Source organism: Heteronotia binoei, chromosome 5 (assembly GCF_032191835.1).
Source record: "Heteronotia binoei isolate CCM8104 ecotype False Entrance Well chromosome 5, APGP_CSIRO_Hbin_v1, whole genome shotgun sequence".
NCBI classification, from domain to species: domain Eukaryota; kingdom Metazoa; phylum Chordata; class Lepidosauria; order Squamata; family Gekkonidae; genus Heteronotia; species Heteronotia binoei.
The window spans coordinates 99,472,791-99,500,762 of NC_083227.1; the positions used below are offsets into that span (position 1 = coordinate 99,472,791).

At 40.1% G+C, this 27,972-nt stretch overlaps 1 protein-coding gene across 1 annotated transcript in view; it reads right to left on the minus strand.

The window, feature by feature from the left end:
- ATP2B2 (ATPase plasma membrane Ca2+ transporting 2) overlaps positions 1–27,972 on the minus strand; it is an 895,196-nt gene that overhangs the window by 675,969 nt on the left and 191,255 nt on the right. Inside the window, exon 2 of the mRNA XM_060239903.1 lies at positions 22,389–22,443. The gene's annotated coding sequence lies outside the window, so the exon portion shown is untranslated. The remainder of the gene's footprint in view (positions 1–22,388; positions 22,444–27,972) is intronic.

Here is a 27,972-nt window from a genome sequence, read left to right on the forward strand (position 1 = left end):
ACAAAGCTGCTGTGGTCCCATCAAATAAACAAGTAAAAATACCCCGAAGAGACTAAAATATAGAGATCCAGTGAGGCCGTGAGGCGGGCGCTGCTATAGCTTCTTGCAAACAGCATTTACCGTATTTTTCGGTCCATAAGATGCTCCGGACCATAGGAAGCACCTTCCTCTTGGGGGGCGATCCGCTGCCTCCGCCTCCAATCCCGGCGCTTCGCCCGCGCCTGCCTGCCTGGCTCCAGCTCTGCTTCCAGAAAGCGCTGGGATCGCTCCACGCTGCCCCCACCGCAAACCCAGCGCTTCGTGAGCACCGGCTGCAGAGGGGGCAGCGTGCTTCCTCCGTGCCTGTCTGCCTGACTCCAGCTCCGACACTTACAGCAAGTGCCAGGATTGGAGGGCGGAGGGAGCGATCCTGGCACTTGCTGTAAGCATCAGAGCTGGAGCCAGGCAGACAGGCATGGAGGAAGCATGCTGCCCCCTCCACAGCCGGTTCTCGCGAAGCGCTGGGTTTGCGGTGGGGGCAGCGTGGAGCGATCCCAGCGCTTGCTGGAAGCAGAGCTGGAGCCAGGCAGGCAGGTGCAGGGGAAGCACCAGGATCGGAGGCGGAGGCAGCAGATCGCCCCCCCCCCACCCGAGGAAGGTACGTTCTATCGTTCCTTCGCTCCATAAGACGTACACACTTCCCCCCACTTTTTTTTGGGGGGGGAGTGCATCTTATGGTCTGAAAAATACGGTAACCTGTACAACTGTTTGCAAGAAGGTTTCCCCTCGCCCCCAGCCAGCTAGCCGGGGGGGGAGTTCCGCCCCCACAGTCACCATGTACCACTAGAGCTCTGGCAGGTTTAGAAACCCACAAACAGGTCCATTTTTAAAATGTGTGCCTTTAAAGTTGAGCAGGAAGCAGGAAACAGGAAGTGCTTCATGGGGAAGGGTCAGCAGAAGTTTCGTCAGAGCACAGATCCTCTGTTTGCTTTGCTTTCATTTTCAGAGCAAGTAAAGTTGTGGAGGAACCAGACCCAGTAAGTGTGTGTGTGTGAGAGAGGGAGGGGGCAGGGGATTCCCTGGTTTGGAGGCCCTATCCCCACTTTAGAAAGCAGTAGGTGGGAAGGGAATGTCTACTGGGCACTCTATTATTCCCTATGGAGAATGATTCCCAAAGGGAATAATGGGGAATTGATCCACAGGTATCTGGGGCTCTGGGGGGGGGAGGTGTTCTTTGAGGTAGAGGCACGAAATTTGCAGCATAGCATCTGATGCCATTCCTCAAAACACCCTCCTAGTTTCAAAAGGATTGGACCAGGGGGGCCAATTCTATGATCCCCCAAAGAAGGTGCCCCTATCCTTCATTATTTCTAATGGAGGGAAGGCATTGAAAAGGGAGTTCAATTTGGAGTTCAATTGTACTTGTTCCAACCTTGCTCATGACTCCACCTCCAATGTCTCCTGGCCCAAACCCCCAAAGTGTCCTGGCTCCATCCCCAAAGTCCCCAGATATTTCTTGAATTGGACTTGGCAACCCTAGTTTAGGTGCACCCCCCCCCCGCAAATATGATTTAAAAGGATCCTTTAAATGCTGCTTGCAAAAAGCAGGGATTGTGCATGCCAAAACTCCAGTGTCAGATTTTCCACTTGGAGTTCAGACGTGCAGGTGGCCCCCCTCTTCCTCTCTTGCAAGAATCTTGCAGAAGGATAGGAAGAGGGGTGGCCACCCAACAGTTGCTCTTGGGGTGGTGTCTCCCTCTGTTGGTCAACTGGGTGACAGCAGGTTAGAGCCCCTGAAATTGGGGGATCCCCAGCCCTAAGCTGCAGACTGGCATCTCTAACTGCAATAAAGACCATTAGCCATAATTATTTTCACAAATGTTTTATGCAAGTGAAAATGCAAGTTGGGATACTGTAAGTATAACTTAGTGCAAGCTGCCAGTTTGGTCTTTCCAGTACATTTCCACTTGCATAAGAGCTCTAGCAAATGTGGAAATCTTCCATTGAATCCAAGGCACAATCCAGAAAACAAAGCTACATGGAAACATGGAGTTAGAGGCTTCTTTGACATGTTTTTCGAATTATCTCCCGTTGATGAAGAAACAAGTTACTTTTCACTTTACAATGCAGCATGCCTCTTCACCAAAGAGAAGCTCACAAGAAACTTCCAAGGGTGTCAAGCTCTTCTGTACACAGAAACTAGCACGCTATGGAACCATTCTGAAACAAGTCATGTAGATTGTGTGCTTGGCATCATAACTGGTTAAAAAGCAGTGAGGAGAAGACATGGCACAGAACCTGCAACTATTGTGAACTGACTTGCTCTGCCGAAATCTAATTTTCTGGTTTAGAATTGCTTTTGAGCAAAAAAAAAAAAAATGGCATTTACTTTGCCAAGCATCTAATACCTCTTTTTCTATTTAAAATTATTCTTCTTTTCAAAACTGTTACAGACAAATTGGCAAGATAAAATGAATTATCCTTTCAGTCTCAGATTGAGTAATAGCCTAGTAAAGTTTATTTGGTTTTGCATTCCAGCCTTAGTGTAATGAGAAACAAAAAGGACAAGCATGAATTAAGCTGGCAGTATTACAGTCCATTGCTTGTCTTATCCCATAATGATCTGCATAAAGAACTGAGAATGCTACCATTTTTGTATGTCTAATGAAAATTATGTCGAGTAAAACTAATTATATTCTTCCAGATAGACCTGCTATAATAGTTCAATCAGCTAGCATCTGAATTGAAGAAAACATAGACTTTATGCTCTCCTTTCTTATTTCACTTCTCAATATGCTTACACCAGAGACCTCCACACACCAGCTGAAAGACACAGAATTTGCTGCTGTGGTCTCTTAGCTTTAAAAAAGCCACCTCAGAAAGAGATGCACCACAACAATCACACTGCCTAACACAAGCATGGGCCACACATGTGCTTAAAGGAATGTTCACACCTCTCCTACATGCAGGATCAGCTCCAGGGTTTTTGGTGCCCTAGACAAGCCCCCACCCCACCCCCAGACTCCCTGCCTTGCCACTCATGCCCTTCCTCTCCACCACCTGCAGGCAAAGCCAGGGCTTTCCTACTTACCCCAATGTGCACCTGGGGGCGAGGTGGAGGGTGTGAGGGTGAGCACAGTGACAGTTGCAGGCCCCTGCCCTCAGTTGGTGTGATCTTGGCCCCCAGCAGTCGAGGGCAGCCCAGCTGAGGTGGCGTCTCCTGAGAGCACCCTCCAGAGAGCCACCCAGCTCACCTGAGCTTCCACTTGAGGCCTAGCAGATAGAGGGGCACCACACCGAAGCCAAGCATGGGAACCTTCCTCCCCCCTGCCCTGTGCATGGCATCTGGTCTGCCACTGTCTGCAATGGCATTGAGTAGCTGAGTCAGAGGTTCCTGCTGCTCCTGCTGAGCAGGCTGGGGGCAGCAGCACAGGGAGCTGGTCGGCCACGGGGGGCGGGGGCAGGGCATAGAATGGCAACAGTAGTTACTGCTGCTGCTGCAGCCACTGTGAGCAGAATGAAGAAGACAGCTGGGCTTGGCAATTCCCACCCCCCTCTTGCATAAAGCAACAGGGTGAGCAACACCTCTTGATGAAAAAGCTCCGATTGATTGAATTATGTAGAGGAGCTTTTGTTTGGGTAGCTCTGCTTGCAAGATTGGATGGGCTTCCTCGGAAGGCTCTGACACTCTGCCTGCACCTTTTTGCTCCTCTGCTGCCTGCATTCTTCTATAGCCATGGCTGCTCCTTTCCACCACCACCACCAACCCAGCAGTGAAGGAGCAGTGACAGCCCAGTGGTGGGAGAAGCAGAGGCGCTGCCAGCTCCCAGACCCAGCCATCACACCATCTTGCTGCCCACCTCCCCAGGCAGCACCAGGGCATGACTTCCTAGGAGTTGTAGTCTGCATTGCTGCTGCTGACCCTGCTGCTGCTTCTGTGGCAGAGGGGGCAGCAAAGGGCGGCTGCACACAGGGGAGGGGCTGCCCACTGCTCCTGTAGGCAGGTGGCACCTTAGACGGCTACCTACCTGGCGTACTCGGTAGCACCAACCTTTCCTGCATGTGTGTGGACCTAGAAACCCAAATTCACTGAGTGCATTCCTTCCATGATGGAGTGTGGAGTAGTGGTTACGTGCACAGACTCTTATATGAGAGAACTGGGTTTGATTCTCCACTTCTCATGTGCACCTGCTGATGTGACCTTGGCCAGCCACAAGGTCTCTCAAAGCTGTTCTGCTCAAGAGCAGTTCTGGGAACGTTCTCTCAACCCCAGCAGAGTGTCTGTTGTGCGGAAGGGAAGGGAAAGGAGATTGTAAACCACTCTGAGACTCCTTCAGGTAGTGAAGGTTGGTGTATAAATCCAATCTCTTCTTCTTAAGGAGGGATTTTTTTGAAATTTTACCCCTAACGGGGTAAAATGTGGTAAAATTAGTTTTTGCATAGGGTTAAAGCTGTGCTGTGTGGCTGGCAGGCTGCTGCCTGCTTACACACACCTCTCTCTGATTGGTCAGCTGTGGACTTCTGTGTCATGAGCTCTGACAAGGAGGAGCTGGGAGGGTTAACAGACCTGGAAGAGTTGCCAGCCAGTTCCTCAGCTGAACCAACAGCAGCTGGCCCATCAATCACTCTCCAGGTACCAGTATCAGCTGTTGACGATCAATCTCCTCCAAGCTCTCCTCCTCCCATCTCAAGAGTTTGAAGCAGGCTCCGGAAAGAACTTTCAGAGCGAAGACATGAGGCACGCTAATGCTTCCAATCTCTCAGCCCTGAGTTCTAGCAGAGTCACTGCCACCCAGGGAGCAGGCTGATTGAGACTCTCATATAGCTTCCACCCAGGACCTGGTAACCTTGTGGAAGCAACAAGTCTATTCTCTGGCTTGCATCCACACTCCTTCCTGATCCTGACCTGCTTGATTTCCTTGGCACCCTGACCTTTTGGCTTTTGGACATTGACTTTTGATTCCGGTTTGTGATTCTGCATTGGTGACTTGGCTCCTGCTTGACTTCCTGGACTTTGACCTTCGACTGGCTTTGGACTCCTGCCTGCCTACACCATGAGAATGTGGCACTCTGTGTTCTGAGGTAAAAATCAGTTAACAGAGACTACAGACAGTTGAACAGGTGTCCTGACTGACTCATCAATGCCCAGCCCAAACCCCGGGACCTGTGTAATAACTATGCTTCTGCTACTACTGTTGCTGGGAAGGACATGGGGCTGCCAACTTCACATATAAAAATTCCTGTAGATTTGAGGGGTGGAGCATGGAGAGGGTGGGGTTTGAGGAGGGGTGGGATTTCAGACCATATACCCAAACCAAGCCACTTCTTCCTGGGGAACCACTGTTTCCACTCTCCAGATGAGGTCACAGCAGTATCAGGGCCATGGAGAAAGAAAAAGCTGTGGAAATGCACAACCAACTCTCAATTGTGTATAGATTGAAGGAAGCCTAGAGCAATTAAAAGGATCGTTATAATGAATTTTGGCACTACTGGACCACTTAGAATTTTGTGAATAATTTAAATGGTCCCAAGAAGAAGAATTTCTCATCTGAAATTATTTCCATAATTGGACCGGCCTGCTGTTGGACTACCTGCAATGATACAAATGTGACTTCAGCATTTTTGCCTTATGTAGACAGTAGCTGCGACATTAAACTGACATGGCTTTCCTTTTGTATTTTCCCCATTATTATGTTTCATGGTGATATATGGTGATTTTTGGTGCTTATTAGGATATTCAGAGGAATTTAAATATATTTTAATTGAGTTTTGATATATGAAGAGTTGGTTGTGCAATTCCATAACTCTCCAGTTGAGGGCTAGAGATCACTCAGAATTACAACTGCTCTCCAGATGGCAGAGATCAGCTCCCTTGGAGAAAATGGCTGCTTCGCAGAGTGGACTCATTGTCAATACACCCTGCTGAGGTTGCTTCCCTCCTGTTTTGGTCCACACTGTGATTTCAGAGCACTTACAGGCTTTCAGCCTAACCTACCTCATAGGGTTGTTGTGCAGACCAAAAGAGGAAGTCAGCTCTGAACCAGAATAGGCATTTTTCATATGGTGATTGAGTTTATAAATCTTCCAAAACCAAAACACCTTTTCTACTTAAAACAAACACAAAAGGGGGGGGCAGAGCGTCGCGGTTCAATGGCGGACGCAATCTGAGATAGCTCCGAACGCCTCCTTCCCCAGATTGATCATCAACTATCCATATAGACTCCGATGTCATCGAAAACCAAAGGGAAATCGGCGCGCACAAGGCAGAAGCAGATTTCTAAAACTAAAACTCCGGTAGCAGCTTTTTTCTCGTCGGAAAATTTTAAAAAGGTGGGTGGCCCGCTTTCCCGCTCTCCTACTGCTTTAAATATGGCGCCCGGCCCGACTACCCCACAGGCTAATGATTTAGCCAACTCTACTCAGGAGGATGAGGGGCCAATCAACAGGAGGGATTTAGACCTTTTGCGCCTAGATATTCATAAATATTTTAACGAGGCCATAACAGAACACATTAAGCCTCTTAAAGATAAGATTAATGAAATGTCTGAGGAACTCAATACGACGGCCAGTATAGCTGAAAAGTCAGCGGAACTGGGCTTATCTCTTAAAGGAGAAGTAACCGCAATGAAGGAATATGAAGGCAAACTGCAAAACAGATTAATTATTTTGGAGAACAAATGGCGGGCTTTGAACTTAAAGCTTCGCGGCTTTGAGGAAGGAGCGGAAAAAAACACTGATTTATTGTTTTTCATTGCGGACTGGCTCCAAGTGCAGCTAGCGTTGCCAGAAAACATGTCGTCTAGCATTACTAAAGTCCAGCGTTTAGGTCCTAGGTCAATGACTGGCCGCAACTTTTCTAGAGACATCCTGGTCCAGTTCTCCAATGCTAGACTCAAAGACCTAACCCTGCAGAAAGCTAGACAAGGAGATGGGCTAACTTATGAGGGAATTACTGTAATTGTAATTCACTTACTATCAATTATACCAAATCTAAAGTAGTTGTCTTTTCAAACTGCTGGCACCCACAGAGATGGTTTATTGGCAATTCAACAATCGAGCAAACAAAAATTTTTAAATACTTGGGGATCACTTTTAACCACAAGTTAAGCTGGGTTTCACATCGTAACAACACCGTCAACTTGGCTAAATGTTCAGCTGCTCAAATTAAACAGTTTTTCTTTGCAAGGGGCAACCAATTAGTTCCAGCAGCTATTAAAGTGTTCAAAGCCAAAACGCTTGCCCAAATCCTCTATGGTATCCCTATTTGGATCTCAGCTTTTACCAGGAAAGTAGAGGGCATTCAAGCCTCATTCTTTAGACAAATTCTTGGTTTGCCAAAATGTGTGTCCTACTTTGCTCTCTGCTCTGAAGTGGGTCAGTCTTTGGTGGAGACAAAAGCCTGGATTGCAGTGTTTAAATTCTGGCTCAAAATTCATTTTAGAACAGATCCCAACAGCCTTCTTGATTGTATGAAAAGAGACCCATATATTTCATCCTGGACAGCAGTGCTTCTGTCTAAACTCAATCAATTGGGGTTAGAGGTAGATGATTTTTCTACCGCTGATGAGTCATATATCTTCAGATGTATTAAACTGAGACTATGGGAATCGGAGGAAACGAAATTACGGCCAACTGACCCTTATATTTGCTCTTTAGATTCCTTAGGTCTTTATGCCTTTTGTGGCAAAATGCCCAATTATCTATCAGACCTAACCACTCCAAGTCATCGCAGGGCATTTATGTTGGCTAGACTAAATGTGTTTCCCTCCAAAGTTTTACAAGGGAGATATCAGCGAGTCCCTTTAGCCGACAAACTTTGCTCCTGTGAAGCAAATACCCCTGACTCAATCCAGCATATATTGCTTGATTGTTCTTTATACCATAACCTCCGTAAAGTTTTATTTGGCAAGCTTTCTTTTTCTCCAGATTTGTCTATTCTGCCACCCTGTTATTATTTATTGAGTGATACTGAGGGGATGGTTAGTGAGGCTGTGGCAAAATTTCTGGCTGACATCCTTAAATTTAATTCTGACCATGTTTGAATGCATCTGTAAGCTAGGTTTTATTTTGATTTTATCTCCAATGTTTAAATTTTATATTCTGTGTATTTTTATCTGAATCTATTATGCCATTAAAGGTTTGGTATGGTATGGAGAATCCTGATCCTCCTAGACCTGGCACCAGAGGCACTAGAAAAGAGAAGAAAATTGAAGATCATTACTAATAAGCTCCAAGCAAGCAACTTAAGATATAGATGGAGCCCTACTTCCGATCTCTTATTGTTTAAAAATGGCGTCCTCCACAACGTGCATGATGCGCAGATGGGAAATCACTACTAGATACTCTCTCTTTAAAGATTTCGCCGGAGGAGTAAGAAAGCCTGCGAAGAAATTTCTTGCCACCTGAGGATAGAACGTCTGCTGAAGAAATGGGCTGAAAAGGTCTTAGATCCGGAAGAGAAAGTCACAATTTTAATGGCTTAAGACTTTGAAGTGGATTTTATTAAGGCTTAATGCCTTTGTTTCTATTAACTTGGCATCATAGCACTTGTTATTGGTTAAATGACTTGTTAAGCACTTAATACCCATTCTAGTTTTAGCTATAGTTGTAATGAAATTGAGATTATAAATTTGGTTGGTTTAAGGCTGACTTACACAATTCAAATTATCTAGCACAATGATGAATTGTTATGTCATTGTATGTTATTATATTTAGGAAATCATATTATTAAGATATATTTGTAAGCTAAATTAATTACTGACATTATTCTGTTATTTATAGCAAATCATTTAAATGTGTTAAAGGAACGTCTGTGATCAACTGGTAATTTTTTTTTAATTAATGAAACTTCTTTGTTCTAAGGTTTAAAGAATTAATAGTATGATGAACTCTTGATAATCTATTATAAATATGAATTCATTTCTATTAAGGTATATCAGCAATATTAATTAATAGTTCCCAATTTAATGAGCTTTTTAGGTATTTGGTTGTATTTATCCAATCAATTTTCATGTTTGATGAATTATCAGTGATTAATTTGTAATAATTGATTAAGACGTTGGATCGTTTATAGAACTAATGAATTTTTTTTTGTTACAAACCTTAGATGGTTGATAAGGTATTGATGTATAGGAGGTTAGTAATATTTTAGTATTGATTGGTTATTTCATGAAGAACAACTCGGTAGTAAATGTTTAAAAACGGAAGAAAAAAAAGAGAGAAATAAGAAAAGGAAAACACTGAGTGACAAGTTGTGATTATTGATTCACTAGTCTTATTAAGTGAGTTTAGATTGGATACTCTATGGTCAAAATCATAATGGGGAAGGGGGGAGTTTAGAGTTGAGTGATTTGATTGTTTTCTTCGCCCTCTGAGGTAGGGTGCAAAAGTTTCTGTGAAGGGGAACTTAAGGTTTTTTCCCTAGTTTCCTAGTTGTTAGGAGACTTTGAAACTTTACCCAAGTTAGGGTATTTTGTGAGTGGTTAGGTGTGTGTGTGTGTGTGTGTGTGTGTATATATATATATATATTCCTTTATTTGTCTTCTTTCTTTCTTTTTTAGTTATTTTAGGGTCTGGTGTGGGGTTGGAAGGAATCACCCTATTCTTTTTCTGTTTTTTACTCTCACTCTATTTATTTTTGTAAGTGGGGAAGTCTGAGATAGTGCATAATACTTCAATTAGCCTATTCTCGGTCCCTAATAAGCTGCTTGGACTTGCTTGCTTAAACACTTGTTTGTTTAAATAATACTAAACTCAAACTTTGGACCTTACTATGTCTAAACCTTTAAAACTTTTAACGTGGAATTGCAGGGGTTTTAAAAACCCCATAAAACGTACATGTATCTCTAATCTATTGACTCAAGAGCGTCCCCATGTGGTTTGTCTCCAGGAAACCCATGTTAAAAAGAACTCTCAATTTGGCCTACGTTCCAAATGGTTCAACCAAACATTTCACACTCCAGGGACATCAAAAGCTAGAGGGGTGGCGATTTTAATTTTCAAATTCACTGCTTTCAGCTTTCAAGACACAAAACTAGACCCTACAGGTCGCTATATTTTTGTTAAGGGCATTTTAAATTGTAAACCAGTAACTATTGCTTCTATTTACACCCCTAACAGTGGTCAATTGCTCTTCCTGAAGGAGGTTTTTTCTGAACTGATGGACTTTAAGATTGGGGAAATTATCATTGGAGGTGATTTAAACTACGTTGTGGACCTGAGACTGGACAGGTCAAACAGTAAAGTGGGGAAAACTGGGCATATTAAAAAAACAGGGCTCAGCAATCTATTACAATCTTTTAATTTGGTTGATGTCTGGAGGTCACTGAATCAGAAAATGCGGGACTACACTTATTTTTCCCAGGTGCACAATTCTTACTCGAGAATAGATTTTATTTTAACGTCCCCAGCTCTCCTCGCCTATGCTCGAAATGTTAATATCGGTTCCATGAACATTTCTGACCACTCCTGGGTTACAAGAGAATTAACTCTACAAGAAACAGATAACAAAGGCCCAACCTGGTCCTTAAACAAATTACTTTTGACTAAAGACAGTGTCTGTGAAACCATAACTAAGCAGATACAAGAGTACTTCCAACACAATAATGATTGTGGTGTCTCCCAACATGTAGTGTGGGATGCATTTAAGGCAGTACTGAGAGGCAACCTTATATCAGTAGCAGCTTCTTGCCATAAAAATAGAGGTAAGGAGATACTGGAACTTAGATCTAGCATAGCTGAGTTGGAGAAAAGACACATGAGATTTGGAGGAAAGAAAACTCTGAAAAAGCTCTCAATGGAGAGAAATAAATTGGAATTGCTTGAAACTTCAGATATTCAAAAAAAAGTTGTTATACTTAAAACAGAAATATGTAACTAAAACTTCGAAGTCATTGAGACTGTTAAAATTTAGACTCCATCAAAATAAGGCAGACTCTCTGATTCATGCTATCAGTTCAGCCCAAGGCACTGTATATATTACCCCCCAAGAAATAACTAAGGTCTTCCAGGATTATTATTCCTCTTTATATACATCATCTACCGTAGGAAACTTAAATTTTAGAGATTACTTGAGGGATATTAGATTTGACAGGAAGCTATCGGAAAATGATGTAGAATTCATGGATAGACCTATTTCGGAAACAAATTGTAGAGGCTATTACTTCAATCAAAAATAATAAAGCAACGGAAAATGATGGTTTTCCCATTGAATTCTACAAAAAAATTAGTTCTCACTTAGTGGCCCCTCTAACTAAAACGTGTAATCTAGCTATGGAAAAGGGTTTACTTCCTGAAACTTGGAAAGATTCTAAAATGGTGGTAATCCACAAGGAGGGTAAGGATAAGCTTAGTCCCAAATCATATAGACCAATCTCGATCCTTAATCATGACTTTTAAATCTTTTCAACTGTTCTAGCCCATAGAGTAAATAAAATTATCGGCACTTATATACATATGGATCAGGCGGGCTTTATTCCTGGTTGAAATATCTCTGGCAATATCCGGAGAACGCTTAATTTAATACATTTTGGTAAAACTTATCCTTTCTTTAGACGCTGAAAAAGCGTTTGATATGTTAGAAATTAATTATTTGAAAGCGGTTTTAAGTCATATGGGCTTTGGACAAAATTTAATTATTTGAAAGCGGTTTTAAGTCATATGGGCTTTGGACAAAATTTTCTGAACTCAATAGCAGCCATTTACAAATTTCCCAAAATTTCTCAAATTTACAAATTTACAAATCTCTCAAATTTGTATTAATAACTATAGGTCTGATATAATAACTTTATCAAGGGGTACACGTCAGGGGTGTCCCCTGTCCCCAATCCTATTTGCCCTATCACTGGAGCCACTAGCTCACTTAGTGCGGTCAAACCCTGAAATTGAAGGCATAGAGGTTAATGGCATGTCTCATAAGATTAGTCTATTTGCAGACGATACAGTGGTCTACTTAAGCGACCCTCTTAAATCATTACCTAATCTGATGAAAGTAATAGAGTTGTTTGGAAAATACTCTGGTTTTACTATCAATATGTCCAAATCGGAATTGTTCCCAATCAATGTTCCTCCCGACGTATACCAAGAACTTTCGTCCATTTTTCCCTTTAAATGGGTCACTAAATCTTGGCGCCATCTAGGAATCCATATCCCTATTAATCTATCTCACCTGTATGAAGTTAATTTTAAACAGTTATTCAGAATAATTAAAACCAAACTAACCACCTGGGCTAAACTACAACTTAATTTGCTGAAAAAAGTTGATCTGTTAAAAACTTTTGTGTTGCCCAAATTTCTTTTCTTATTCCAGAACCTTCCGATTTCTATCCCTAAAAATGATATGAAAGCTTGGCAGAGATGTTTCTCTACCTTTTTATGGCAGGGCAAAAAGCCAAGGATTTCTTATCAACTACTTGCTAAACCAAACGATAAGGGTGGGGTGGGCGCACCAATTCTAGAGAAATACTTTGTGGCGGCTCAACTACGCAATGTTTTGATGTATGCCAAAAAGCAATGCCACCTGCCCTGGCTTCAAATTGAGTCAGCAAGTATTTCTCCGCTTTGTCTTAATGAATTTATATGGAACAGTGAGACTGACAGGAAGAGAACTTTAGTATCCAATCCTTACTTACATTTTACACTAGAGATTTGGGATAAATTTAGGTCTTTTGTGGTCCAACCTTCTACGCCCATAATGGTTTTTTTGGGTCAGCCCTGGTTCCCACCAGGATTTCCTAGGGGATGTTTTGGGGTTTGGAGGCAGGAAAACATTATTAGAATCTCAGACATTAGTTCGAAAGGTAAATTATACACGCGGGCTCAGCTTGAGTTGAAGTTCAAAGTAAATATACCTTGGTATGAATATCATCAGCTGCATGATGCATTAAGCAAAGTGATCCCAGTAATGCAACCGGTTAACCAGTTGAATGCTTTTGAACAGTTAATTAACAAAGAAAGCACGGATCTGAGAGGTGTGATTTCTAAATTATATGTTTTATTAAACCAAAGAAGTTGGACACAAAAGGCATCTCAGCAAAATGTTTGGGACAAAGATTGTGCTGCACATTTTTCGGAAGAGCAATGGAGTTCAATTTGGGCGTCACCTTTATGCAAATCTAAGTGTACGAACTTCAAACTGCAGCAATACAAGCTTCTCTCTAGGTGGTATTTGACTCCCCAAATTTTGAGTCATACGAAACAAAACATCAGCTCCATTTGTTGGAAGGGGTGTGGAGCATCCGGTTCTTTTTTACGTTGCTGGTGGTCTTGTAAAAAAATCCAAACCTTTTGGAATGCTTTAATAACTAAAATTGAAGCCATTGTTGGGGAAACCACCCCACGCACCCCGGAATCCATACTCCTTAATTTGTGGCCGAAAAATAAATTCTCTAAACTTAAATCTGAACTTATTTCCCTATTGCTATTGGCTGGTAAATTGCTTATAGCTAGATTCTGGAAAGTTGCTAGAGTACCATCGTTAACTCTTTGGTTCCAAAGGGTTTGGGACATAGTAATCCAAGACAAAATTGCTGCCCAACTTCTTTTTAGTGATAACCCTAATATAGGGGGAAAATTTGTTGAAAAGTGATTTCCCTTTTTAGAATTTGTGAACGCTAATTCATGTAAGAAAAGTAAGATGCCAAAAAAATACTTGAATTTTATTTTATATTAAGATGTATGTGGGTAGTCTGAGAGTGGGAGTGTATTTACTTATTTATTTATTTTCAATATTACTTTTTTCTGTTAAGATGTAAACATAAGTACTTATTTCTTATACCTTAGTTATGTATTTATATGTTGTACTGTCTTTCTTTATAAAAAATAAAAAAGTTTAAGTTTAAAAAAAAACACAAAAAAATTAAAGGTAGTTAAATGTCATAGTGAAACACAGGTTTCAGGCTAGTTTCTCTATATAATCGCTGCTGGTTTTCTCATCTCAATTCTCTTCAATAAGTCATCATTTTTCAGTCATGTCACTATCATATCACAGGAGCCCAAATAATTTCTCCTGACTATCATATCACAGGAGCCCAAATAATTTCTTCCAGTTTTGGTGACGTGTCTTTAGGAGTGGCTCGGATTGGTGCGTCCAGAGCCGCTTCTAAATCGGACTGTTTGAGGGGTCTCTCACGAAGGGTGACTCGACTCTGGGACCCAGGAAGGGTCCTAGAAGGCAGGGAGCTTGAGCGGTTTAACGGGGATGACAGAGGAGGTGGCTGCCCCCCGATCCTGCTTGCTCCAAGCCTCGCTATTCCGATCGCCATTTTTAAATGGCTCGAGGGTCGACTGCCAAATTTTTCCTTCCCTTTTTCTGATCTAAGCAACTCTGCAATAGCAAGACAAGCTGCATCTCTACTATTATGTTTGTAAGTGTTCTTTCTTTATTGCTGACTTCTAAGGTATTCTTCTTGACAAGCAGGGAAATGGAGAACCGGGGCTGAAGCAGAATTAAAGTGGAGGCAAAAGACTGAGGGGGGGGACTCTCTCTCCTTATCCTTCAAGGCTTTTAAAAGTTTCTGCCTATCTTAATGAAACCTATAATACCTGCAAGAGGAGAATCACACCAATCCTTAAATGTAGAAAAGACTTGATGGCTGAATTTAATTGATTTGTTTTAAACTCCCTTCTGGGGAAAAAGTTTTGACTTTGGGAAAGTTGTTTGTAAGCATATATAGATGTGAAGGACAGCTGGCTTAAAAAGCAATTTGAAGCTTAAACTGAAGTGCTCTGAATGAATTTATATAAATTTATATGAGCTCCAACTTGACCTTTAAATTCTAGGGCATTATATATTGACCCATAAAACATAACAGGATCCTTGGGTGAAAGAAGAATATTTGTGCCAATTTTGAAAGTGGATTATAATTTCTTGACATTGGATATTATGGATATAACCTTTTAATTTTGCTCTTACCTTTTTTTTCTACTGATGGTTTAATTTTTTTTATATGGTTTGAATATTTTGGGCTTTGGATTTATTTTTTCACCCTTCCTTTCTTTGCTTATCAAATTTGGAGTTTTCCTTATTTTTATTATTTTTTGCTTTTTTCTTTGGGAGTGCCTGGTTTTATTTTTCTCTTGGATTATTTGTTTAAATTTTAATTTTTGATCTCATTCCTGGATTAGAAATAGGGCATTCAGCCCTGGATTACAAATTTATACCTTGAAGCAGTTGGAAGATCCTGTAGTGACTTGGATTTCAATTGAACTATCATTGGTAGAGGACTTGCTATAGTGAATTGTTTTTGTTGTAGTGAATTGAACTGTTTTCGCTATGTAGTATTAAGCGTGTTTTGCTAAAAAGTCTTTGCTTATTATTAGTCTTACTATTGTTTGGGGTATGACAAATTGTTGATAGAAGCTAGAAGGCTGATTTCCTTTTAAAACCATTCCATAATAACAGCATTGAGACAAACCTATGATGATAGCTGGAAACATGGTGAAAATTCTAAGAGAGGTACCTTGGCGAGTGAGACAAAAGAGGAGAGAATACCAAGCGTTAACAGATTTTCTGAGAGGAAAAGAAATACCCTATACATGGTTAATGCTGGAAGGCCTTCTTTTCACTTACCAGGAGAATAGGTACAGGATAAATTCCATCTTCAAAGCTCAGAATTTTCTGGATAGAATGAAGGGGAAAAAAGGCAAGGACAAAAAGGATGATGAAGAGGAGGAAGAAAGCTCTGGTGAAGAGAATCCAAATGAACCACGGAGATACCCGACAAGACAGCAGACAAAAAACATAAAAAGATAGTGATAAGCAAAATCCATCATGGCTTCAATAGTTTCTATTAATGTGAATGGACTCAACTCTCCTGCCAAAAGGAGGAAGACTTAGATATTTGACAAAAATGGAAATGGACATAATTTGTTTGCAAGAAACCCATATTTTAACTAAAGACCAATATCTTCTGAAAAATAAAAAACTTGGTAGCTTATTTACAGCAACAGATATGAACAAAAAGAAAAGGGGAGTGGCAAGATATATTAAGGATAAATTCAACCCACAATTGCAGTATGCCTCTAAAGATGGAAGTATTCTATTAGTGGAAATTACAGTGGACAATAAAAAAAAATTATTGGCAAATATTTATGCCCGAAATGATCAACAAGAGAAATTCTTTCAAGACTTACTTCTTAAACTATCAAATTTGGAATATGTAGAATATTGTCTAATAGGAGATTTTAATGCAGTTTCTGACAGTCAAATGGACAAAAAAATGCATAAACAGACTAAAAGTAAAAGTCTCCAATTGCCAATAAGTTTTTGGAAACTAGCAGAAGAATTGGATTTGGTTGATGTATGGAGAACAAGATATACAAATTCTAAAGATTTCACCTACTATTCTCCTAGCCACCAAACATGGTCAAGAATCAATATGTGCTGGCTTTCTACAAATCTGGTCAAAGATCTAGTTGAGACAGAAATTCAAACAAGAGTTATCTCAGACCATAGTCCTGTAATGATAAAGTTCAAAGATACACGAATGAGATCATGGAGGTTAAATACCTCAATTCTGAAAGTTAAAGACTTTCTTAAAGAATCTAAGGTTGAAATGGAATCCTTTTTCAAACAGAACACAACACGAGATGTAAAGATGCAAGTAGTTTGGAATACTGCTAAAGCTTATTTCAGGGGCCTTGCAATTAGATATAGTATCAAGAAAAAGAAAGAAAACTGAAAATTTAAAAAAAATAATGTCACAAGCTGGAGAAACTTAAAAGAATCTAAAAAAACAACCAACAAGACATGAATTCCAAAATAAGGTGAAAGAAATACAACACCAATTGAACTTGTTACTTATGGAGGAGACAGAGATAAAATTGAGGTATGCTAGACAAAAAATTTTTGAACATGCCAATAAGCCTGGAAGGTAGTTGGCCTATAGGATGAAAAAAGAAAAGGCCAAAAGAATAATTTTGGTCCTGAAAGATGGGAATAACAAAGAGAAAGCTCAAAAACAAGAGATATGTCAAATTGTGGAACAGTTCTATAAAAAAATTATATGAAGATAAGCAAGTTCACAAAACAGACTTAGAAGATTACATTAACCAAAATAATCTTAACAAATTTACAGAGGAACAGCAAAAAAATTTAAATGAACCAATAACAATAAAAGAACTTGGAGACGTAATGGCATCCCAAAAGAATGGCAAAGCGCCGGGTCCAGATGGACTGCCGGCTGAATTCTACAAAGCCTACGAGGAGTCTTTATTGCTACCATTTAAGCGTCTCATTGAAAAGATTCAAGATGAAGGCCAAATACCAGCTTCATGGCAAGAAACTACAATATCCTTAATTCCAAAAGAAGATGCAGATTTGAAAGATATTAAAAATTATCGTCCAATTTCTCTTTTAAATGTGGATTATAAAATTTTTGCTGCAATATTGGCACAATGTTTGAAGAAAGTTTTACAGTCTACAATACATCAAGATCAGGCAGGGTTCCTTCCTAGAAGATACTTGAAAGATAATGTTAGAACAGTTTGTAATGTTTTGTAATATTATGAAACTTACCCAGAGAAACAACTGGCTCTAATTTGCTTGGATGCTGAGAAGGCCTTCGATAATGTTCGTTGGCAATTTATGTTACAGCAACTGAAAGGTATGGAATGTGGTGAGAATTTTTTGAGAGCAGTAGAAGCAATATACTCTTTTCAAAGGTGACAGTGAACTGTGAACTAACAGATCCAATTAATATTCAAAAAGGTACAAGGCAAGGCTGTCCACTGTCACCACTACTTTTTATTTTAACTCTAGAGATACTGAACAAACAAATAAGAGAAGATACATGTATCAAGGGAGCAGTGATAAAAGGTGAACAACACAAAAGGTGAACAGATGACCTAGTTTTTTTGTTAGAGCAACCAATAGATTCAATAGACTGTCTTATAAACAGGATCACACAATTTGGTTACTGGGCAGGACTGAAGATCAATTACCACAAAACCAAAATTTTGACAAAGAATATGACAATGGAACAAATCCAATTTCACCAAAAATCAGGGTTTTTATATGAGAAAAGAATCAAATATCTAGGTTACTTATTTCAAATAAGTGCAGCAATTTAAAAACAGACAATTATGATAAACTACTTAAAGAAATTTTAAAAGATTTGGAAAAAATGGCATGACTTGAACTTATCCTTAATGGGAAGAATAGCCTTAATAAAGAGGAATATCATTCCAAGGTTATTATTTTTGTATCAAACTATTCCAGTATTTCTAAATAGTGGGGTTTTTCAAGAATTGAATAAGATGGTTTCCAAATATGTTTGGCAAGGCAAAAAACCTAGAATCAAACTAAAGACATTGCAAGACTCTAAATTAAGAGCAGGCATGGACCTTCCAGACTGGCAATTGTATTACAAAGCTTCTGTGCTTTTGTGGGTAAGAGACTGGATATTATTGAATGCCAAGAGACAACTGTTGTTAGAGGGACATGATCTCACTATGGGGTGGCATGCGTATCTGTGGTATCAAAGACTTGAAGGACATTCCTATTTTAAGAACCATTGGTTTCAGAAATCATACATGGACATGGTTAAAAATGAGAATTTATCAAAAAATTCCAAGATGGGTCTCCCCAGTGGAAGCATTTACTCATCCAAATCTTTTAAAACCAAACCAGAGTTATAGATATGACGACTTGTTGGGAAAAGATAATCAGCTGAAAGAGAAGAAGAGAAGAAATAATCAGAGAAGAGTTGGAAAATATGGACATTAAAATGAACTGGTGGTTGAGAATGCAAGTTGAATCTAGGTATGCCAAAGACAAGATGACAGATTTCAACACAGAGCAATACCCATTTGATAAAATATTTCTAGGCCCACAAGCAAAGTTAATCTCTAAACTATAAGCATATCTACTACAGATGAAGATGCAAGTTGAAGTTGTAAAAGACTATGGTTCAATGGGTGAAAAATTTTGGTCACAACATTACATTAGAAGAATGGGAGAGATTATGGAAGTTCAATGTTAAATTAACTAGGTCAGTAACTTTTAAAGAAATTTTGTATAAGATGTTTTATAGATGGTACTTGACTCCACAGAAATTGTGTAAGATCTATACTAATATGTCTAACAAATGCTGGAAATGTACTAAACAGGTTGGTTCCTTTTATTATATGTGGTGGACATATGAGATGGTGAAGGACTATTGGAAAATGGTTCATGAACTATTACAGAAGATTATGAAGACACAGATTCAATTCAAACCAGAATTGTTTTTATTAAATATATTTCCTGAGGACTATTCCAAAGAAATGAGACATTTGTTGGCACATTTCAATACAGCAGCCAGGATTCTCTTGGCGCAGAAATGGAAATCTCAGGAAATTCCCATGAGAATGGACTTGGTGGGGAAAATTCTGGAAATAGCAGAGCTGGACTTTTTGTCCCAGCTGTTGGCTGGGAAATCTAAGGAAGAAGCAAGAAAATATTGGATGAAATTTTATGCCTGGATAGACTCTCAAGACTCTTACGATTCTCTGGTGTGAACTTATATTTCCTTTTTTTCCCTGTATTTTGTATCACAAGATTGCTTTTATTGGAATTGTCAAAAACAATAGATATCTTAACAAAAAGATTCATAACATAAAATATCAAAATGTTGATGATGCATAGTTTAGAGACAATAATATGTGACAATTTATGTATTTGAAGAAAGTATTGCAGATGTAGACTTGTATTCTTTGAAAGTATTTTTATGCAGAATAAGATTAATATGTACTTTTGTTTTCTATCCTCCCTACTCCCTACCCCTAATTTCTTGAAACCAATAAAAAATTTAAAAATCCAAATAATTTCTCTCATCTGTGCTTACTTAATTTTATTTTATCCTTGATTCTCTTATTGTTTCTATTTTCTGTTACCTGAGATGAATCCAACCTGGTGAATATGATGTGATTAGGTTTTGTGCCCTAATGGCTGCTAGAAATTACATCAAGGAATTCCACTAAATATGACCATTAATTACTCGATCATGTCTCATGTAGAATTTTCAATGCCTGGCTTAACTTCAAGTGAACCAGAGAAGAAGATTAAAAGATCATAGCTGTCCCTAAAACCTTGGTCTTCTCTCTCCCTTCTAGCAATCCTTATCTTGTCAGGTAGTAAAAGCTGTTTATTATCTAGAAGCTTCAGAGAAGGTCAATGACTAACACATACAGTGTTACTATTCCTGACAGGCACTATGGCACAAATTAGCTACATCAGTATAAGAAAGTGAATGCACAACAGTCAAAAGCTTCAGTGCAATATGTAATAGCAGTGCTTAATCTAGTAATATTCAGGGCTTTTTTGTAGAAAAAGTCCAGCAGGAACTCATATGCATATTAGGCCACACACCCCTGTCATCATCATTGTTTAACAAAGGGCTTTTTAGTAGAAAAAGCCCAGCAGGAACTCATTTGCATATTAGGTCACACCCCTGATGCCAAACCAGCTGGAACTGTGTTCCTGTGTGTTCCTGCTCAAAAAAAGCCCTGATAATATTCATAAATGCTAAGGGCTATGACAAACAGATTATCACAGGTCTCACTGTCAAACATAGGGGGGAGACCTGCAGTGGCAAAGGAGAAATCCCAGTTTATTGTTAAAGTGTGAATCAGCCCATCACTATTATGGATAAAAGTCCCAGCTATGTACCTCCAACATTCTGAATCAGTACTACAAGATAATTTATTGATAAGGAGATTACAACATCATCAAGGGATACATGGTACCACAGCCTTATCTATCCAAGTAACAGTTGCCCTGGGTGAGTTACATTTCTGTGTTTGCACTTGTTCAAGAGATATGTAGAAATATCAGAAAGCATGTAAAACGCAACATGGAAAATTGCCATAACAATTGAACATTGGTACCTGCATGTCTACTATATAAAACCCAGTAGCTTGAACTGGAGCCCCAATATCTTGGGTCTGCTTATGGAGTGGAAAGTAACTGAATAACACTCGGCCTACAGTTTGGTGCAGGGTTTTTTGTGGTTCCTCTTATCCATTAATACTCAGCCAAATGAACCATAATGCCACTTATAGGAAATCCTTTTTTTTAAAATTAGCTGTTCTTGGCAGGGCTTCTTTTGTAGAAAAAGCCTAGCAGGAACATATTTACATATTAGGTCACACCGCCTGGCATCACCATTGTTTCACACTGGGCTTTTAAAAGAAAAGGCCCAGCAGGAACTCATTTGCATATTAGGCCACACACCCCTGACACTAAGCCAGCCGGAACTGCGTTCCTGCGCGTTCCTGCTCAATAAACGCCCTGGTTCTTGGTATAAGGTTCCAAGAATTTAAGCATAATAGAACCTAAACTGTGAAGAAAATATTTCATATTGGTTATATAACTGTGCACAAACACTATTTTGTGAATGAAACAGTGAAATCAAACCGTAATAGAAAGACCCATGCATGGATTCCTATAGGTTTTCTTCTATCTGAGTTCTCATGCAGGCACTGTATAGAAAAATTGAGAAGACTGTATGTACCCTCCCACACCCCTATCTTCTCTACTTGGTGAAAGTTACTCTTGCTACAAACAGAGGTATATATATGGGTATGGCTGGATGAGACTATGAAGAGATGCCTTCCATTCACCTTAATGACTCTTTGTGCTTCTTAAGCACATACAAATGTGAGGAGAGGAGAGGAGAGGAGAGGAGAGGAGAGGAGAGGAGAGGAGAGGAGAGGAGAGGAGAGGAGAGGAGAGGAGAGGAGAGAAGAGGAGAGAAGAGAAGAGAAGAGAAGAGAAGAGAAGAGAAGAGAAGAGAAGAGAAGAGAAGAGAAGAGAAGAGAAGAGAAGAGAAGAGAGTCACTATTGAGCAAAAGGCACTTCACTTGTACAGGTAATGTTTTCATGGCAGATTGTCATATGCACTATACTGAGGCTATTAGGGTCCTATTAGATACTCTTAAGGTATTAATAATAACTATTTTAATGTGGTATTAAGGTTGAGCCCTGACCTGGATAGCCTAGACTAGCCCAAATCTGTCAGATCTCAGAAGCTAACCAGGGTCAGCCCTGGCTAGTATTTGGATGGGAGACCACCAAGGAATGCCAGGGTTCTGACATGGAGGCAAAGAATGGTAAAACACCTCTGAATGTCTCCTGCTTTGAAAATCCTATTGGGGTCACCATAAATTGGTTGCTGCACTTTCTGTCACCATTAAGGTTGAATGCTACATCAGTACTGGATATTTTGATGTAACCGGTTAAACTGAGCTTGGAAAATACCAGTGCCAACCTAAGCAAAGTTAAGTCCATTTATGTCAGTGAGTTTAAAAGGGTGTCAGTCTGTTTAGAATTGCACTGTAAATATCTCAGCTGGTTTTTAAGTGATTTCACTGATAACAACAATAGCAAGCAATCACATCAAAACCATAAAACAGACAGATTGGAAATTTACCATTAACTTAATAGTCAGATGTTTGCCTGATGTTTCATACAATGTCATGCAGGTTCTAAAGAAACATAAAATTGTTGATAACTTTGAAAATTGTTATTTTTAATAATGTGAATCTCACTGCAAGAGAAACTTAGGCAGACATGGTCAAAACAAATTCAAATATTCTCAGTCTTAAACGTAAAAAGCATTTCATATGACAATTACAGCATAGACATCTGGCTGGATTGGCTGGATTTGAGCAGTGTACTTCGCTGTGATTCATAAAATGCAAGCGCGCACACAAATTATCAATGGGGTAGAGGGTTAGGAAAAGCCCTCTATTTAAAAAGGTCACATCAGGATATGATCCCCCTTGGAACATGACAGTTAAGTGCTCATGCCCTGCCAAGGCCCAGAGGCTTCTGGGCAACACAAGGAGCTAATCTGGATTTATTCCAAAGCATCGATGTAACTTTGTGGATGTCCAGGAATTTAATCCATTTACCCAAGATTGCTTCTAAAAAGGATTATGAGGAATTTGTCAAATCCCTAACTGAGAGTGACAAATAGATTATATCATGCTATATAGAATTGTAATTGCTATAATTATCTTAAACTGCATTTAAATGCATGCATTTACAGAATTATGACTACTGTAATTATCTAAGGCTGCATTTAAATGCATGCATTTATAGCTGTGCTTTTTCTTTGTGTATTTGTTGGTAACTTCCACCCTTGCTATGTTAAGAAAGATACATTTGATTGTATAAGACATGAATAAAATATATATTCCATAGTATACAGCACGTGTTTCTATAGGCTGGGTTTCATGCAATAATTACACAAAGACCATGGAACTGGCTTTCCTCTCTCCCAGCAGTTCTTTCTGAAAATTTACTCCCAAACTCACAGGACATGAGGGGCAAGAAGGATTATTTGTTTGTTTTTTTATTATTTTCAATTTATGTGAAATTGCCCTGTCCTCCTACTTCAATTGCTACTGTATTATTAGAAGAGAGAGGCAGGGTCATTTCATATCTGTTTTCTGCTCCCCTTGGCTGAGTGACATTGTTCTCCCTCAGTGCAGCTCACTCAATCCACATGGCTATTAGTTCAAGTGATTCCCACAACTCCAAAGAATCAGTTCTCACAAGGTCAGAAAGAGCTGTTGTGAGATGAACAAAAGAAAGAGATGCAATCCTTGTTCTCTGTGGTGGTAAGTGCATTTCTGAATGTGCTATGGTGCTTGCAGAGTTACAAGACAGAATCTTGCACCAAGTTATTTAGGAAGAGACGTAAAAAAAAATGTTTCAGACTTCTTTTACTGAGAAGAGCTTGTCGAACTGTGAAACAATTTTCAGGTTTTAATCTGACATACATTAATAATACCCATATTACAAATTATTTAAATCTCATACAGAGGTTTTAAAAGTATAAATGCTGAAAGTCATTCAGGTGTCTAGAGCAACGGACCTCAAAATGATAACTTGAAATAAGGCCAAATTGAGATACTGCAAGGGAGTAGGATAATAGTTGTTATTGATGATGATGATATTATCATCTTAGTACTTGGTTTTGGAAACCTTCAGTTCTACAGTAATTCATCAGATATTTCATTTTCAAACATTAGAGCATCATCACAGTTCCAGTTTTTTATTTAATTCCTCACAACATCCAAACCAGGTTAGTCCAATCATTTAAAAGAAAAAAAAATATTTAGGGACTAATACAATCATTGTTCTTCACTTGCTAGATTAAAATATGTCTAAACTTTTATTGCAGAAGTTCAGAATGCCTTCCAGTATCTAAAAGCAGTTGGCAGAAAACATGAATAATTACATAGATATTGGTGATCAGACAATGCTGGAGAAAACAATAGATATTGATTTTATTTCAAATACTTTTTTGATGACGGTAAAGATTTGCATAATTCCAAGAAAAGTGATGGGATAATACTTGATAGATAAACCATAAAGATGTTGATTTTGACTCTCATATCAAAATAACAGCAGTGCATTGCAATATGATGGAGAGCTACCATAGAGACAAATGCTCAGCATACAAATAGCCTTATTATGAGAAGAGAAGGAATAATCGCTGATTGGAAATTGGGAACAGAGGAAGACTGATTATATTGAAATGGAAAACTGACAAACAAATATAGCATCATTAATACTGTGTTCTTATTTTTACCTGCTCTCTGTTTGGCATGACGGGTCTTTTTTAAAAAGTCATTAGATGACCATCCTTCTACTGGAATAGGCAAGGTGATTTGGACATTTCATGATGTACGAGTAATTTCTACATGTAATCAGAATAGCTGAATCTGGACTTGTAGAAAAGAAGATATCTGCAGGGTGGGCTGCAGATATTCTAAACAAATTTCTGTTTACAGACACACAAACACATACACACATTAAGACTGTCTGTTGTGCTACTGAAACTAGACCATTCTCCTAGCCTCATCCTAGGGGCCAGCAAATCCTGGCATGTGTGCCAAACAGACTACTTTGTTTGGTGCTGTTGTTGGCCTTAGCTTGCTCCCAGTGTGCCTGGCCAAGTACAACCCTATTATTTTCACCCCATTTGCTGGTACATCAATATTTTTACAGGTAAACATTACAGATCCTGTTCTTAGTCTTATACCTAGGGGTGGGCACAGGCCAGCTGATGAACTAAAGTTCATCATGTATTTTGGCCAGTTTGTGTCTCACAAAATGATGTTTGCAAACTGAAGAACCACCACAAACTTCCACAGATTTTGGTGCATTATGGAAAAAAGCTATTTAAAAAGCCCTGCATTCTGCTCCCTGTAAAAAACAATGGGGGGCAGAAAGCAGGGGTTTACAAACAGCTCTGTGGCAAGGACTGCCACTCAGCTATTTGGTTTAAATGGCTTTGAGGAGAAAGCAGGGGTTTCCAAATAGCTGAGCAACAGGGACTGCCCTTCAGCCATTTAAACCCTGTGTTCTGTTTTCCTCAGCTTTTAAAACCCTGTTTTCTGCTTCCCTTGACTAAGTGGCAGTCCCCAGTTCACACGTTTAGCTCTTAAACTCAAATAATACTTTTATAAATTCAAATCCAGATACCTGTAGTTCTCTCAAGGACTTTACTATTATGACTCCCATCCATCCTGTGGTACTACCTTTGGCAATTCAACTTATGCTGTAACAATCAGTTTCCAGCTCTATTCTGCTGGAAACCATTTTAATTCAACATTAGATGTTGCATTGCTCATTTCTCCCCTGTTTACCCTGAATGAATAAATTCTTTCGTTTTCTTAACTGACCATTCCATGTTTTCATGCAGTTTAATGCACATTTTCATTCATTTTAAATGTATACAGTCTTATTTTGATTACAAGCATTTTAATGATAGGACATTTTGGAGGTCATTAATTCATAGGGTCATCATATATTGGAAGCAACTTCATGACACTTAATGCACATACAAACTTGGTTATCAAATCTAGTCACATCCCATAATAATATTTTAAACTCTGCTGATTATGTTCTTTAAGCAATATGTTTCCACTTTCAATTTTTCCAGTGTTCAGTAATGACTTGATTAATTGTTATCTTTTTATTAATTGATATTGATATGTACAACAGTGAAAGAAAAACATGCAACCATCAACAGGGAGGAAGAATAAAAAGGCTGTCCTTGAAATGGCCGCCCCGAGCTATCCACAAAATGGCCACTCTTCTGCCCAGCAACAGGGAGAAAGAATCGAACAGCTCCAATAAAATGGCTACCGAATTAAACCCATGATTAGCTAAGGCTTCCTTCCAAACTGCACTGTCTGGAAGAACAGCCCCACACACCGTGAAGTAACCATGCACTCCCCTAGAAGATTATACAAATGGGATGGGGTGGGGAGTTGGTTCCTCAGCCGGCTTAACAGAGGGGAAAAAATAGGGGGGTCGAACAGCACCCTCAAAAAGGGAGAGGCACCGCAAGATACCCAAAAACAAAAAGGGGAAGCACAAAAATGCCAGCCATGAAAATGCCGCGGCCAGCAACAAGCCACCGTGTCAAAGACACTCCCGAAGATGCTCCTGACATGATGAGACTCCTCCTGAAGACCTGAATAGTCGCTTTGGAGAGGTCAAGTAGTAGACAGCCAGTAGTATTGGGTGTAATGGGCCTGACTTCCAAGGCAGACAAGCGAGCTGCTAAGAAGCGCTTCCAGGAAGAAATCCTTAATCGTTTGTCTTCCTTTGAAAGCAGATCTTCTATGGACAAAACAAAGGGTGTGTCGCCTCTTCCAATGGAGGTGCCCGATGAGGATGCTTCGCAGAGTTTGCAGTTGGATAGGAGTGAGTTTACACAACACACTACCACAGCTGGGCCGTGGGGGCGGGGGGCTGTTGGCCACTTTTAGGCTGGTTGCCAATAGCTAGCCTGCAGCTTTTAATAATTCCCAGTCTTGGGCTTGGGGCTTTAACCTGGCTAATCTTTTGGGTCCTTGAGGAGGCCTGCCCAGCCAGTTCCCAGGAGTGTCTGTGGCACCCTATGGTGGCTGGGGTGTTTCTTATCCTTGGGGTCCATCTTACTCTGCTGTGCCAGCTAAGGCTTTCCCTTTTGGTGATCTGGCCTTTCCTCTTGGGGATCACTTGTTGCTGGCCACCAAGGATAAGATACTGAAAGAGGAATTCGTGGACCTTGCCCTATAGTGAGCTGGAGAAAACAGATAAAGAGGATTTGGGTGATGGGGGAAAGGAGAAAATCAAGAAGCGGAAAGTTGACAGGACATGAGTAAACTGGGTGCCTGGGTTCATTATTTATGCCGGAATTATTGCCAGGTCACAGCCATGGAGGGCCACGTCTCTTTTTCAGTATTTCGACATCATTTACAAAAGCTATACTAGCTTTACCGGCCCGGCCTGGCTTCAATATGATGAGGAGTTCAGAATGAGGGCAGCTTTGAACCCGGCCTTTTAATGGGATCAGATTCAGCCATAGCTGTGGCTGCAGGTTATGTCTCCAGCATGACCTAACTTGGGTGATAGGTCATGTTGTTCAGTGGACATGTTGTTCAGCGCACAGCCACTGCTTCTGGTGCCCACAGAAGTGCGGGGCAGGTGGTTCATCCCTGCCTGCTTTGTTGGGAGTTTGGGTCCCAGGGGGTGTGTGGTAAAAAGAACTGCCCATACAAACATGAGTGCTCTCTTTGCGGGGGGTCTCATTCCTTCACAAATTGTTCCAGGGATAGATTCAGGCAGGGACAGCGCAAGCAGGGCCCGGGCGGCACAGATAAGCCATTTGGTAAAGGGTCCCAGCCCAATAAGGGCGACAGTGCTTGAGGCATGGCTCCGTGATTATCCAAGGGATGAAGATCGACTTTATTTGTTAAATGGTTTTAAGTTTGGGTTTAGAATTCCTTTTCAGAACCCCAGAAAGCCGTTTATGGCCAATAATTTGAAGTCGGTTGTAGGGATGAAGCACATAGTTTGCCAGAAGATTGCGAAGGAATTAGCCGAGGGTAGGGTGATTGGCCCATTTTCCACACCTCCTGTGAGTACCTTGAGGGTCTCCCCATTGGGCCTGGTGCCTAAAAAGGCCCCAGGTGAGTTCAGATTGATTCATCATTTATCTTACCCCC